This window comes from Mesitornis unicolor, unplaced genomic scaffold (assembly GCF_000695765.1).
Source record: "Mesitornis unicolor isolate BGI_N332 unplaced genomic scaffold, ASM69576v1 scaffold1950, whole genome shotgun sequence".
Lineage (NCBI taxonomy): Eukaryota > Metazoa > Chordata > Aves > Mesitornithiformes > Mesitornithidae > Mesitornis > Mesitornis unicolor.
Genome location: NW_010157367.1, coordinates 37,656 through 53,220, shown reverse-complemented (window position 1 = coordinate 53,220; position 15,565 = coordinate 37,656).

The window sequence follows — 15,565 nt, the reverse complement described above, 5'->3', positions numbered from 1 at the left end:
GTGTAAGAGTGTGGAACACACAGAACTGGAGGATGGCTGAGAAAGCAAAACTATTTTGTGTTCTCCGAAAGTGGGGAAAAAAATATAATCTATGAGGAAGCCTTTCTTAAAAGTTGTCTGAGAAATAATCATGATCTTAATAGTAAAATAAAATTAAAATTAATTTGGGGAAGTGTGATTTTTTTTTTTTAAATTTTTAATCTCACTGCAGAAATTTTATACTTTTCCCTGGATCAGTAATTAATACATTTTATTTTCCTTCTTAGTATTTGGGGCTTAATGCATAAATTGAAAATAAAAACAATGGAGCTATAGTAAAAATTATTTTAGGTTAACTATGACAAGATTTAATAAAGTCCTGACGTGTGTTTAGTATAAAAATTATGTTCTCTCATTATTCCTGAGGTTTCTCTGTTTCACCTCTCTTCTGCCCACGAGGTGTCACTCTGGTACCTCAGTGCAGGCAACGGCTGCAGGGGGGCAGGGAAGAGGGAAAAAGCCCTATCAGACTCTCCTGGCTCCATGAAAAATTGAAAGGTATTTATTTTCTGGTAGACAGCCAGGCTGAAAATACTATCTGAATTGAAAGCCTTTCATGAAACATCTGGGCAGTTAAATTTTGCTAACTTCAAAGATGTCCAGTACTATACCGACATACTGATTTCTTTCTTCAGTGAAGAATCACTTAAGCTAACACACAAAAGCCTCTGTAAAACTATTTCATGCTGAAATTAACGATCAGAATCACTATGCTTAATAAAGCAAGTATCACAGAAGTGCCCGTCACTATAGTTAAGCTACAACAGGCTCGTGATCAGTCTCACAAGTCCCTGCCGCTTGACCACAGTGCCCAGTTTGGCAGTAGATTTTTCTGAAGTCTGCACACTTAATCTCTAGATTTCCCATTCTTTATTTGATGTGTGTGTGCAAAATTGTGTCTCTGTTTTTGTTTTGCAGTCTGTCATTTGCTAAGTACCTTTCAAAAGCTTGGCTGGTAAAAAAGAAAGAAGTCACGTTTATAACTGCTGAGAACTTGGTCCTCAATACTGAATTTAAATATAAGATCTTGGTTTTATTTGTTGATTAGTGTGCTCCTAAATTCAAAAGCTTTTGGCTAAAAGCAGAACTATGTGAAATACCTCCCAGATGACTCGATCTGCTCTCAGAGGCATGGGATTAGACAGTCACAAGCCCGGTAAAATTCACGCCAGTGCTGGTGTATGAAGCATTAGGGGGTTTTCTTCCCTCTCCATGTATATAGTGATGTACAGATCAATAATTAACACCAGTTTACACTAAAAATTCTGTTCACTGAGCTGCTTGAGGCAGAAATGCAGGTGCTAATGTGTAGGAGATGTACTTTGATAGTTATTCTTGGGAATGGAAAAAAATACGCTAATCATTCCCCAGTTCTCATTCAAGTGCTTATAATATGGTCTAGGCAAAAGTGCATTTGACACCTAGTCAAAGAGCACAAATACGTGTAAATTTAGAGCAGGTGTCCTCTCTTATGACATGTGGCCTTGTCAAAATACTTGATCTGGTAAGTGGAAAAATACTAGTTCTGCCTCTTTATAATGTGGCTTTTTTGTAGTGAAAGAGATGTAAAATCACACGCAATGATAACACAGGTAACATACATTCTAAGGACAGTGATTGAGCACAAAGCAAAAGAGAGTCTTTAGTAAAATCTGTCACTGGCTTAACCCAGAAAGCCACCATACATCATTCTTCACCTCCTGGAAACCCTGCCAAAGATAGTGTGATTTAACTCTTCCTGCTCATCTTCAAAACCTCAGACCTCAAGCCAGGCTGTGCTCCTTTCCAAGAGAAATGCTGACCCTCACAGCTTCGCATGTTCAGCTCAAGAGACATGTCCTCAGTCACAATGTGCTGCAATGCAACGAACACCACACAGCACCTCAGATGTAGGAGAGCAAGCACTGCAGGTGGGAACGACCCTGTGTTTGGGGAGCTTGAGGCATCGCTCAACTTCTTAACAAAAGGCTACTAGGAAAAACGTCTATGGAAAAGGCTTTTTTTCCTTAGGAAATGATTAGATGTATCTTAACTGAATTAGAGTCCTCGGACTGCTCCTGCCAAGCACAACAAAAACTAGGCTGGTTCTTCAAGGCAAAGCAGAAAAACTAGAGAAATAAGGTGGAATTAAATTTGCCCCCATGTCAGCAAGAAGAATAAACTTTAGCTCTGACATGATGGTCTAGTACAATTAAAACATTTATACAGGTGAGTGAACTGGTATGTACAGTTTTCTCATGTAATGCACGTCACACAGTTTGAAAATACTTTCTTAGTTAAGATTAGACCTGGCTTAGAAAGAGGGAAGTTTGTGGATAATAAAAAGCAGTGCTTGTTCAGGATTTCCCCTTTTCAAGCTTTGAACAAACATCAGCTGCTTTAATTAGCCCTCAACACCTCTATATTGTCATCTGAACTGAAAGTAACTGAGATTATTCCCTACATTTATCTATCAGCTATTACAGATAAAGAGAGTGCTTGCAAAGCGAAAGATTCTGTTTTGCAATCTGTCTGCATCCAAGCAGCACTGAAAAATGTTTTTGCTTTGGTTCCATTGTTTGATTTGATTTCTTAATTCTTAGGATAGGAGTAAATGGACTAAAAATCCATCTGGTATTTAAAAATCTGGAGGGTACCTCCCAGCAGACCAGGCCAACATCCTCAGTAGCTGTCTTGAGAGCCCTCTAGCCTCTAGGGAAGGTTTACATTAGCTGTGAATTTGGGCTTTGGTGTTTCTAGCACCATTTCTGTGATGGGCTTCATGTGAACATGGCTGTTTGCCTGAGGAAAGCCACTATCTGAGGAAAGCTAAAGCAAACTTGCAGGCTCTGGGCCTTCTATTTGTAGACCACACATGCTGGTTTTCCTCCTAAAATGTGATTATTACATTTACGACACAAATCCGAGCTGAAACTTCAACGAAACTGGAAACTAACTAACGAAACTAACTGAACTAACTGTTCAGTGTTGCCTCCAGCAGAGACCAAAATAAACACGTTCCTGCAGCGTGCTTTCCCGTGGCCAGGCTCCAATTTCACGTCAAACAAATCTAGCAAGTGACGCGACACAACACACACCTTTAAAACACCATGGAAAGGAAAGCTTCTTCAGCAGCAACCAGATAAACCAAACCAAGCTCCCAAAATGTGGAACAACCTCAAAGCTGTTCCCAGCATGTTGAAGCCAGCTGTCAGTTCAGTAGCTAGCCCACATTCAGCAGTGGTTATTCTTTCAGTCACTCTTTGTGTTTGAATAGGGCCTTTCTTCTTGTCTACCTCTTAAGTCCCATCCTGAAAATGTTCTGTTACTTGAAGTCTCTTTCAGAAAAAAAAAAACCCAAACAAAACCAAACCAATGTGCCACTGCATTTCAATTCTGGCTTGCTAAGATTGAGGAGGAACGCACAAAGAGGACAACGCTCTCAGACTTCCTTGCTTTACCAAAGGCACGAGCAAATGAAAAGGTTGATCTGGGATGTGACATTACCGTGAAGCAGCTGGCCCGTATTAGGTGATAAATGGTTTTAGCCTGTGACAAATGGGAGGTAATCCAAGTTCAGTTCTTACCAAAAAAATATATTACAAAAATCGGTCTGATCTAAATAACTGAGCCTTCAGAAAGTTCCCTGACCAGCAGGAGAGTTTCTCAGCAACTGCCCCTACAATTTCAAAGTGTCAGGTCCACAGCATTTGCTGTGATTTTGCCAGTGCTTGACTTTGCCATTTTAATACATCAGCTTGTAGAGGAAAGTTTTTCCTGTTCAGTGAAATCTTTCATATGGGCCCAAAGAGTCTATCAGTTATTGAGAAGGTAGAGTCAGCTTTTTAGATTTCACCCATGGGATTGTCAAACAAGAGCATGGGACTCATTCAGAAGAGTTTCAGGCTATGGGAATTATATGCAAACCAGAGGAATCAGTCAGCGTCAGAAAGATTTGACATTAAAGTAAGTGAAAGTTTATTATTATTACTACTTTGTTATAATAATTTTAATAATTTCTGGCTATAAAATTATGAACTATGTGATCTTTATTGCCCCCATAAGACTTTCTGACCAGTTAGAAGAGCCAAACTGAGATCAGTGCTGTAGGCTTAATGTCCTGTGGCTGCATGGGATTATCAATACCTCTGCTCTCATTTAAAAGGCTTGTTTCATTTTAAAGTCCCTAGGCCTCACAGAGGGACTGGAAGGCAGAAAGCTCCACCATAGGAACCAACTGTACTGGATTCTGGCTTGTCAGCCTGAGAGTCTCAGATGAACACATCCAAAGTATGTGAATATCCCTAGTATTTTCTTCATATATTTATGCACAGGCATATATCCCCTACAAAACCATAGGCTGTTAACAAATGCACAGTACATCACATGAGTAGACAGAGCACCAAAGGAAATGCTTTGCCAAGGAAGCAGTGAGGTTGTCACCTGTCTGGTAGGTCAGAGAACAACCAGGAAGGATTGTTTCCTTTTATTGTGCAGAGGACAACAACACTGAAACACACTTTTCCCTCAGGCTTTGCTGTGTAATAGAATCAATGAAAAAAGGTCATACTTGAACAATTTCAGGAAAACATCAGCTGGAGACTGGAGGAGAAGCAGCAGCACACATGAAAGGATCAAACACCACTGTATCTCTTGTCTGGTCAGCAGAATTCTCTTACCTTTTCTTGTCCAGATCTTGCTTGAGGCCCTCTTCGAGATCCAAGCTCTAAATTTATGTAGGGCTGTAGTAGACGGCTCCTTACAGAAGAACATGTCAATAGTTTATGAGTAGGTCTCTATTAAGAAATAGGCTTAAAAATAATGTTTAAATCTCAACTCTTTTCACCTCACAGAGTGAGAGGACAAACACATTACTGCGCTTAATAGAACACAAATTGAGGAGAAAAAGAATTGAAATAAACAATAATTAAAACCCATCTTAGACCTGAAATACACTTCTCTCCCAGGAGGTTAAAGCCCATTGAAATAAAGCCTGGGGAAGGAGTAAAAGGAGGAAGAGAGGCTGCAAAGGCCTCTGGGGGACAGGAGGGCTATAAAAGCTGAAGCAGCAGCAGAACTGACTACATCAGAGCTTGCTGGTGGAGGGCAAGGGTAGTGCTTTTGAGCTACAGGAAGTAAAATGTAAACTGCTTCACACTTACCTGACTTAAACCAGTATTTTTTTCTGCTGTGTAGGAACTGGAAAATGAGACCAGGTCTCTCCCAAGGTCTGTAGGAACCTTCCATCCCATGGCACATCAGTGGTTACATGTTTGTTTAACCTGTATGTTTGCTCATAGACTGAGCTAAGGGTGCCTTACAGCTTCTTCTGTCCTGTTTTGGCATCCAAGGCTTTGGTCTGCTAGAAACCTTTTTCTCCTGGTTTCACTTGGGTTGCCTTATACTAGTTCATAATACTGTAGGATTCCTCTTGTAGGAAAATAGTTGTAAGCTCCCATCGTCTTTAAACTTCAGTCTTTGCTCCCTGCTGCTATACTACACTACTGTGCTAAAGAAAGAGGTGCTTTATTTAAGGGACAAGTAGTAAACCATGTAACAGCTGTAGAGATGAGTTGCCATGTGGGATATCTTGACCACAAATTCTAGCTGGTCACTAATAGGAGGGAAAATGCCTTGCTCAAAGTTATAGAGCGTATTGTTGCTGTAGCTTCAGGACAAATAGGTGTGGGGCTCTGTGCAGCTGATGTACTTAACAATTAGCTTCCACAGAGTATTTTTCTCTACTGCTTTTTCCCTATTCAGTGAGGTAATCCACCTACTTAAAAGTGGTGCTATGGTGCTAAATTAATTAATCTTGGTAATGTGCTTTTATAGCACTGCCTCATCTACCACAGAAAAGTTAACGATCAGCCACTCCTATTACTTGAATCAAGCTTTCAACAGCCCATTCAGGTTTTAATTTACCATTTTTTAGATGTTGTAATGCATTTTTTGTTTGACACATTTTTCTCTGTTCCTGGCAACCTTCAAAAACCCTCAGCAGGTGGATAAAATATCCCAAAACAGAGGAAGTGAACCTCATATTTATGAGGGAATGTGATGCTCTTTCACAACTAGCCACACAGCTCTGTTCTGGCTTGCTGTGCAGAGGCAGATTTGATCTGAGGCAGGCTCTAATACGTACAACTCAGCAGAAAGCAGAGCCAAAAAGAAGCCATCTGTGCAGCTGGCACACGTCCAGAGGGAATGGTGTAAAGGTTGTCTTAACAGCTCACCTGTGGTAATGCCTAATGAGCTGCTCCAGTGCTTTCCTGCAGCTGGAAGTCAGAGGGTGATGGTACGAGAGGAAGGATTAGGAGTTACGTGCACGCACGAGGCCTGCAAACACCCTCCTCGGCTAAGGTGAATGCAGGTGAATCCACTCATGGTGATGATTGTGCATCCAATAACAAGCTCAGATTTCTCCTGGGTTTGCCTACCAGCCACTCTTCAGCCTCCTCTAAATATTATTATCCTTTCTCCTATCCTCAGTCCAAAAGGCAAGAGAGGTACGCACAGTACTTTCAAGGGCCCAGTCTGCAGAACAGAATGCCACTGGTGCAGGGCAAGGACAAAAGATGCTACGTTCTCTGAACTTTAAATCTTCTGAACTTATTTTTAGGAAAAGCTCTGGGTTGTGTTAACCAGCTTAGTACCAATAGACTCAATGTTTACTCTATTGACCAATATAAGTGTTCTGCCTGAGCTTTGGGTTTCTAGTTAAAAAACCTGGCCTAAAGCTTCACATAAACTTAGTTCTCAGTTACCTGAACTTGGTAATTTCCATTTATGATGGATCAAGTGATGTGCTGTGACTGCAACGTGGCATCAGCGTACCTGACAGGAGTGTGTTGCTGCCTTTCTGTCACAAGAAATGGTGAAGACTGGACAGTGCCTGATGGCTCTGACTGTGCCTTGTTCTGTCCTACCTGAAGTGCTGCACAGCCTCTCCACTACTAATGGCACTAGCACAAAACTGAGTTAAGTTTTCCTGGTGCTCTGCTGTGAGTATACCCACAGCCATCTTTAATCACACTTAATGCCCACACTTTGCTACATAGCTTAAGAAAAGCTTAAGCTCCAAGGGGGAGGAGGCTGTATGGAAAAAGAACCACTGCAATTTTAAAGGCAACAGTAGATAGACCCTGAACTTCTTAAACTATGTATACATAAAATAAATAGATAAAAATATGTAACTTAAACTAAAGGCATGGAGCCAGAAAAACAAAGGAGTGCAACTCAGAGAGGCAATTGCATCTTGCTGTTTGAAGGGTCCTCAGCTGCTCTGGACAAAAGTGAGAAGCTCCCGCTGCAGGAATGATGCCAAGCCTTACACTGTCATGTCTGGAGCTGAGAATTGAACTGGTGATTGAACTGGCAAGAGGTGGCAGAAGTCAGCAGGTTTGAAGCCTCATTTTTTAGGTGAAAAATTGCACTGTGAATGCAGAGAGCTACAATAAAAAAAAACTCCAAACAAAACCCACAACGCTGATCCTCTAGCCAGCAAAGAACTCATCAGAGACGTATAAGTACAACTTCACACACTTTAATGTGTAAACCACTCAACAAAATAAATTATGCTACACTGGCAAAGTGGTAAAAGGCCTTAAGAAAATTGAAAAAGCTTACAGTAATGAAAGGTTATTCCCAGTGCAATAGAATAGATGTGTATCACACTAAGTGACGGTGCTTTTGTCAGCCTTGTGTGTGAAAGCAAGCAAAGAAGCAAGACAAAAGAGGGTAGGCAGAAGTGGTGGCTGGACACAGTATTTACCTTGGCTCTCTACAGTCAGCAACAGGCTTAAGGTAAGACATATCTCCATATTTTCTTACTATCACTCCTCACATTTGGTTGTAATATGCTACTGTGCAGGTCCAGAACTGGAAAATGATTAATTCTCAACAGGTGAAAGGGGCTCTAAAGAGCAGGGCAGCATAGGTGACTTTGGAGATCACAACACAAAGAGCTGAATCTAACATGTTACTTAGGTGCTTGGTTAGGGTGAAAGTATTCAAGATGCTTTAAAATCCCTGGCGTACACTGTTTGTGTATTCACATGTGATTTAGCATCATCCAGAACAAAAACCAGCGCTTACTGTAGACCATGAGGCCAGATTTCATCATTAAGTATATTGGGCAGGACTAGTCTGTCTCAGTACCCAGAGCTGGTGCCTGGGTCTGACTCCTGTGCTCAAAGGGGTGTCTGTTTTGCCGTCTTTCTGTCTGTAGACATAATCGCTTCATGCATCTGACCTCTTCTAAAAGACTAATCCTTTGCACACAAACAATGCAGGAACATTGCTCTCTTCCAGGAATGGATGAAGGATGAATCTCTGTTTTCCCTCCTTGCCATACATGGGCTGAGCCTGTACTTGCCAACAGGCAAGTGATGAGCTCTTGAACTGGAGACCAACCTGTTCAAATACAAGGGGCTTTGCCTGCAGCACAGGAAGGGGAAGAACAGACTTGGGTATTTCTGCAGTAGTGTAGGAGTGTCCTTAGTGAAGGTCACAGGAACAGCCACAAGCAGATCACCAAAGGTCTGCTCAGCCCCCAGTTCTGCCTCTGACAGTGGCCAACAGCAGATGCTTTGGGAAACACAGAGCAAAGGTAAGCATGAAATGGTATTTGGTACCATACTCCCAACTTCCATTGCTTAAGTCCCTGAAGCAGAGGTGATGATCTTGTATTTGACAGCTTTCTTCCCCAAAGTTTTCTTTTGGGAGCTGTGTGAGCCAGTGTTTTCAGCCAGTGTTCTCTGGCAAGAAATTTTACAGCTCAACTAACACTGGCGTGGAGAGATGCTCTTGGTTGTGAACCTGCCATGTGCTAGCTTCATTTGATGCCATTCAACCCTCATACTATGGGAGTACTTAGTTACTTCCTGATAGCTTTTCTACCTTCCATGAGTTTGGGCTTCTCCTGCTGCCCCTCTGCCTTGGGCTGAATACAGCCCTTTGTGCAATACAGATGCCGGCTTTTTTAGCAGGCAGGAAGGACTAACTTTTCCTGAAGAGTCTCCCGGTTTCCTAGAGTATGCCACTGCCTACAAATGCACAGCCAACAGAGTAGAAGCACAGTGATTGTGCCGGTCTGCCCTCCCTATGCCCAGTTATAGTCTTTATCAATGAATGAGGATGCTTGCGAAATTTCAAGTGCCCACATAAAATGGTTTTTACTTGATTACTGCTTTAGTCAAATGCTGCCAAATCAGAAGATAGTGTAGCTGATTGCTGAAGGGACAAGGGGAAAGTGTTGTGGCTGCATTTTACTCCCTAGGTACTGCAATTAAGACCAAAAGGCAATTTAAAGAGAAGATCTATCTTACACTGATGGGTCTCTGAAAGAAAATAGCAGTAGATAAAGCAGTGAGAGAGAGCAGATTAGTTGAACCTGTACCTTACACCTGACAGTCCATTCAAGAATGGATTATGATCAGCTGTGCACCTAAAGGATCAGGGGCAGGTCTTGATCACTTGCATGACCCCAGCAAAACCACTTCTGTTTCAACCCTGCTGCGAAATAAAGACAACAATCCAGAGCTAGTACGGTACAGCTCCTGGATAAGCATCCAGGAGAGGGAAGGTGTGCTAGAGTGGTTATGGACTCCTGTAGGTGGTGGACAGCCTGCCAAAATGGGTCTTAGTGAATGGGCAATAATCCCATTAAGTTAAGGTGATGCAGTAAAGGCACACTGAAGTGCTCCATGCTAACCTGCAAAAAGTAGATGACTGATTTTTTTTTCTATGCATACTAATATCAATGCCACCTGTATTAATTATTAGCATTTATAACAACAGCATTAGAGCATCATGAAATTTCTAATGGAAAGTGATCAGCAAAATGGCACAGAAGGAACCATATTAGCTCACTGCAAAGAAGCAATGAGATAGATGGGAGAAGCTCCCTGCTGCACCTAAACCTTCATCCCAGCATTTTCAGAGCATAGAGACCAGCAGTGCTGGGTTAGACCAAGGATTTATCTATCTGTCCCTTACACTGCCTCTGACAGCAGAAAAACCTGATGCCAGAACAACAAAGAACAGCACGACCCATTAGCAATACCTCTTTTGAAAGCTCCCAGCTATTTGTTTGACTTTGGAAATTGCCCAGTCAGGCATATTTTCTATGTATTTATTAACTCCCAGTAAGCTTCTCATCCATGAACCTTTTCAGATTACCTGGGAAATCGTGCAAACTCTTCATGTTCTCAGTGTCACATGGCAAGTTCTGCAGCTTGACTGCTCTGCAGAGGCAGCCTGGCTGGCAAAAAATGAAAAAACACCTTAGAAGGAATGGAAATGCAATGGGCAGAAATGCTGGATTTCTATTTGGTGTCTGTGTGGACCAAATTTAAGGTTTAAGAAAATAAACGTTTGAAGCCTGAGTGGAGAATGCAGTTCTAAGTCGTCACCTTCCTGGCCCAAGTCTGACCCTGTGTTAATGGGCAGGGAAGGTGAAGAATGTCTCCTTGGTATCTTTTCCTTGAGAAAAACAAAAACCATGGATCTAGAAGAGAACAGCAAGGTCCTCAAATGCTGCCACCATAGTTGCAGCTTATGGAGCAAGTGCCTGCCTTTCACAGGTGCATGACACATGAGCTCCATGTACCACTACTCGGTGCAGGTCACAGAACCCTTCTTGGAGCCCTACAGCAAGCTCAGACCAACACCACCTATTGTAGTGTCTGGGTGATAGGTAGCAGAAAAGACTGAAGGTGAATCACTTCATGCCTTCTAACAAACTCTGAGGCACCAGCCTACTTTCCCCTCTGTTCAGCTATGGAGGAACAATCAGTTGTATTAACAGTTAGGAAAATTCTGCCTAGCAACCCCAGCACTGACCTTCAGTCCCCTCCTCACCTTCAGAAATACTGGACAGGCCTAAGAAGAAAGGAAAGCAAGCCCTTAACTTAATTACCCAATTATCTTTTGATGCAGTCATTTTTATTTCTTACTCCTCCTCTCTTAACAAATTAGCTTCCATAAAACAAACTTTGCTGTGACTACAGTGAACAAACAAGCAGACCTTGTGAGCAGGTAAAAAACCCCATTAAGTACAGACATCGGTCTTTACAGCTCATTACCTTTTCTAGCCTTGGAAACCTGAGAAAGGCAAGGCTGTGCAGCTGTGGGAACTGCAGTCCTGCACCGACTGCAGCACCTGCCAGAGAGATGCACTCTGTCCTACAGGCCAGAAATGACCTCAGTGTACTCAAGCTTTACTGCCCTTGGCCAGCCAAAATAACGGGGAGCAAAGCCGGAGAGGACCTGCCTCAGCAGAGCAGGCTGAGGGAGGCAGGAAAAGCTCTGTTTACCCCTCAGCCAGCTACAAAGCAGAGGCAAATCTTAATCTCTGAAGGTGAGTAGTAAGCGTGTGAGTACTTGCACTTGATTGAGGTTGTTTTACAGAGTGCTGTCGGATGTCTAACAGACCGCAGGACTAGTGACACTTGATCGCATCCCCTGTGAGCCAATGCAGCTTTTCCCACAGACTCTGCTGTGCAGGAACAGGGAGGATTCACAGAGCTTCCCTGGCCCTGGGGAGTCCCTGGAGGCTCCATAAAAAACCCCCTCTTTCTTTATACTGCTTGTGGGAAAAGGCATCACCATCTAACAGACTTTCATCACATGATGAGGTCTGTTAATTATTTAACTAACCCCAGACACTCTACAATTGAAAATGTAGATGTGATATAACCAGCATAGGGATCCACAAAACTTTGCAAACAGGCTGAAGTCTACTTGAGGACACAGGAGAGAAATCTGAAGAAATTTCTTTGTAATATGTAGTGCACAACTAGTGGTTATAATAGCTGGGAGGCAGGGGCAATCACATCTGATTATCCAGTCAGAATGACTAGCTTATATTTAATCACTAAAGTGCAAATTTAATAATATACTTTTAAACTGCTGCTAATTGTAGGGTTGTTTTTAACCTGTGAGGATAATTTTACTACTCAGCACTAATACCCAGAATGCCACGTAATCCTTATTATACAGCCATAACTTAAAAAAATATTTATCCCTATGGGGGAATAAAGAATCCTTTTTTTTAAAAAAAAGTGTTAAGGCAAGAAAATTTCTTATGAAAATACTCCTTGTGAAGCATCATCACCTGGCTGCTTATCTAAAACTTCAGAGCAGCCAGAATGCAGTGGCGAAAAGAGACAGTCCTCCAGCATGGCTGCTCGGGCCTGTGCAATACAGTGGGACAGCACCCAGCATGATAATTTTATCTAATGGTGAAGGGTGCTTTTCTTTAAAGCTGAAAAGCAGAGTTGTTATCTATAGGGAATCTACTCCTCCCCAATTTAGCATCTTTACATAGTACCTGAAATACTGCTGTTCAGGCTGTCACGCATCTGGTCCGTGTGTTCTGTAGCTTGGTCTCTGACTTTCTGAGTCGTTTTTGAAAGCTGTTGATTTTAGATTTTCTTTTAATCTTGAAATCCCTAAACAGGCCAATATCTGGCTGCCACAGAGCTTTGTTCTTCTACTATGTGCTGTCCCAGCAAAGGAGATCAGGTGGAGATACTTCATATGTTGGGGTAAGGTCCTTACTGTTCTAGAATATCCTTCAGCATGAGACAAAAATAGATGCACCATGTCCAGCAGGTGGTACTGGGCTCCTCGGCAGGCCAAAGGACAGACTGAGGTACCAGTGCTGTATGAGAACGGACTTCAGATGAATCAGCAATATAACAATGTTTTCACTGTACCCTGTGAGGGTGACAGAGCCCTGGCCCAGGCTGCCCAGAGAGGTTGTAGAGTCTACTTCTCTCAGACATTCAAGACCCGCCTGGATGCCTTCCTGTGTGACCTGGTCTGGGTGATCCTGCTCTGGCAGGGGAGTTGGTCTGGATCATTTTTTGAGGTCCCTTCCAACTCCTAAGATTCTGTGCCCTGCCCCCCCTCCATGCTGTGGGGGTGGGATGCAGGACCTGCATCTGGGAACATTTGTTGCTGCTGAACAGCCCAGTGGGATGGTGTAGCTCTATGGCCTGCTTAAAATGAAATAGTAAGGCTGAACAATTATAAAGGAGCCACAGTTCCGTTGTCCCATGCTAACTGCTCTCTTTGAATCACATCTATCTTCTCGGTTTGATTTTCTCTAGAGCTGGGATACATTAGCATTATTATTCTTGCATCTTCTGATGTTCTAATTTTCTTCTTAGCCTCCTGCAGCCTTGATCCAGAAGCTTTTCATATTTCTACCAGAAATCAAGATTTTTACGTAATCAGCCGTAAGGGACTTAGTTTGCATGTATAAATATACAATAGTCTCACTACTCTGGCTGCCAGTGCCAAGTGAATCCGTGACACAGGTTATATTCTCTTAGCTAAAGGGAAAGGCATAAGTTAACTAACAATGAATTATCCTATTGTAGAGCCTGTAGGATAGGGATTATTGCTGCTAACAGTCTTATCCTGCATGCAGTACACAGAGCAAATTTCTGTTAGCAGATTTGGAACACGGACAAGTGATAATGTGTAAATTCATTAGGTGGCACCTCAAAGCCCAAAGTGTGTGTATGTGGCATCTCATCAATTTCAATGGGAATTCTGCCTGCAGGAGAAGTAGGCTCATGCAAATGCTGTTAGAAAATCTAATAGACCAAAAATCTAAGAGGATTCAGCAGTGGCAAGCAGCCACCTTAAAGACACCTGACTGCATAGTACATACTTTGGACTCCAACCCAGAGTAAATAAATGCTGGCCTATCCAATGACAAGAGTATAAAGACTGTGATCTAGAAAAAAGAGGCAGAACAGGGACAAAACTGTAGTCTCACCTGACAAAGGAAATCTCTTCACCAGACTGTAATCTTAAAAAGTCACAAAGAACTGAAATATTTCACCAACCTGGATTTTAGGTACCAAAATTAATCCTATTTAGTACATTAGATCTTTACCTAAACCTCTTTGAACAGAAGATGGAAGACTTGGCCCTCAGAGAAGGCTTTCCAAGATGCCTTCAGCTGGTCTCCCAATGCTTGTTACTGGAACATGGAAAGAAATGCCTCATTTTACAAATCAAACACTTCTAGGCAGAAGTTATTCTTGAGAGATATATGTGGGTAAGTTGCTAAAGAATTAGGGCAGTAAAGAACTGTGCTGTTTTTGCCAGCCCCCCTGGTACAATCCTGCTTTCAGTGCTCAGAAGGGATGTCCAGATTAGTCTCTTCTACTATGCAACCCTTCTTATTTAGTACTATCTAGCTTACCTTTGCACATTCTGAGGCCTGATCTGACTAAAAGATGTTGTCAGTGAATGAAATTAGTGAGTTGTGGCTGAAGTCTGGCCAATCCCATCTTACTCGCAGAACACTTCCACTCCTGGCTTTGGTGTGCTATTTGTGGATGGGAAGCCACAGAAACTGGTTTGTGTTGTAATGCAGAGGAACTTGCTAGCAGAAATTCTGTCTTAAAGAACAAATACAAAAGCACTGTTTCTAAGAAATAAAGCTGAATGAGATTCCCCAGAAACAAAGGGCAGGCAACTTCTTTTAAATGGTCATAATATTTAAAAAAGAATGCCCTGGAGAGCCATGCTTCTGATTTGTTCCTTCTTTCCCTGCTAATGGTTTTATGATAATCAAGAAAAACATCTTTACATCTAATGTCACCACTTTTTCTGCTGAGGCCATTACCTTTTCTTATGGCAAGTTCAAAGAAATAAAATTTTGCTTCCAAAAGTAAATCATTGAGATATATAACATTCTCATAAATTAGCACTTTAAAAAATGTGCTCGCTGTGCAATGAATGTGCTTACTTTCAATGTCCCTGGTACTGCTTAAGAGCTTTAAAAATATGACAAACATGGCATTCCTTGCATGACATCTCGTAAAAATCCTCTAGAAAAGCATCAACTTGCTACCTCTATCATTTCAACAACCGACATTCAGGGAGGTAGTTGCTGAGAGCCTACTAACAGGTAACGAGGGATTCTGCATAATGGTTGACAACTAAGGCAGTGAGAAAGCAGGGAAAACAGTTTGTACGAAGTTGAGAGCATACTGAAAACCTGACGGACTTCCTGCTGTTTACCTGCATTTTTCCTCCCTGTGTCTGTCATGACTAATTAGTTTCATGTCCCTTGGGTAATATCATGCTAATTAAATATCAGAAACCATGGGGAAAAGTGGCAGGAGGGTTTTTTGCTACGTGGTTTAACAGTAAGTGAGAAGCACCAACCTTCCACCATTATAAACAAATGCTGTAGGATTCCTCGTGACATTCCCAACCACAAAAGCTAATATCCTATGGAAGTATCAGTTCAGTGAAATTCAATGAATGATACCACAGCTGAATGCTTACAAGCAGCACTAAAAAGGGCAACTCCTAATGCAAAATTTAGGAAGCTTCTTGAAAGAGCTGGGAGGCAATTTGTAACTAAACAGTTTTATTGACTTTTTTTTTTGCAAAATAAAAAACACAAAATAACCACCAAGATTAAAGGCCATAGACAGCATTAACCAAATGAACCAGCCACTTGGTTATAGTAGCTGATAACTAGCACAACTGGATATTATTGCATATACCT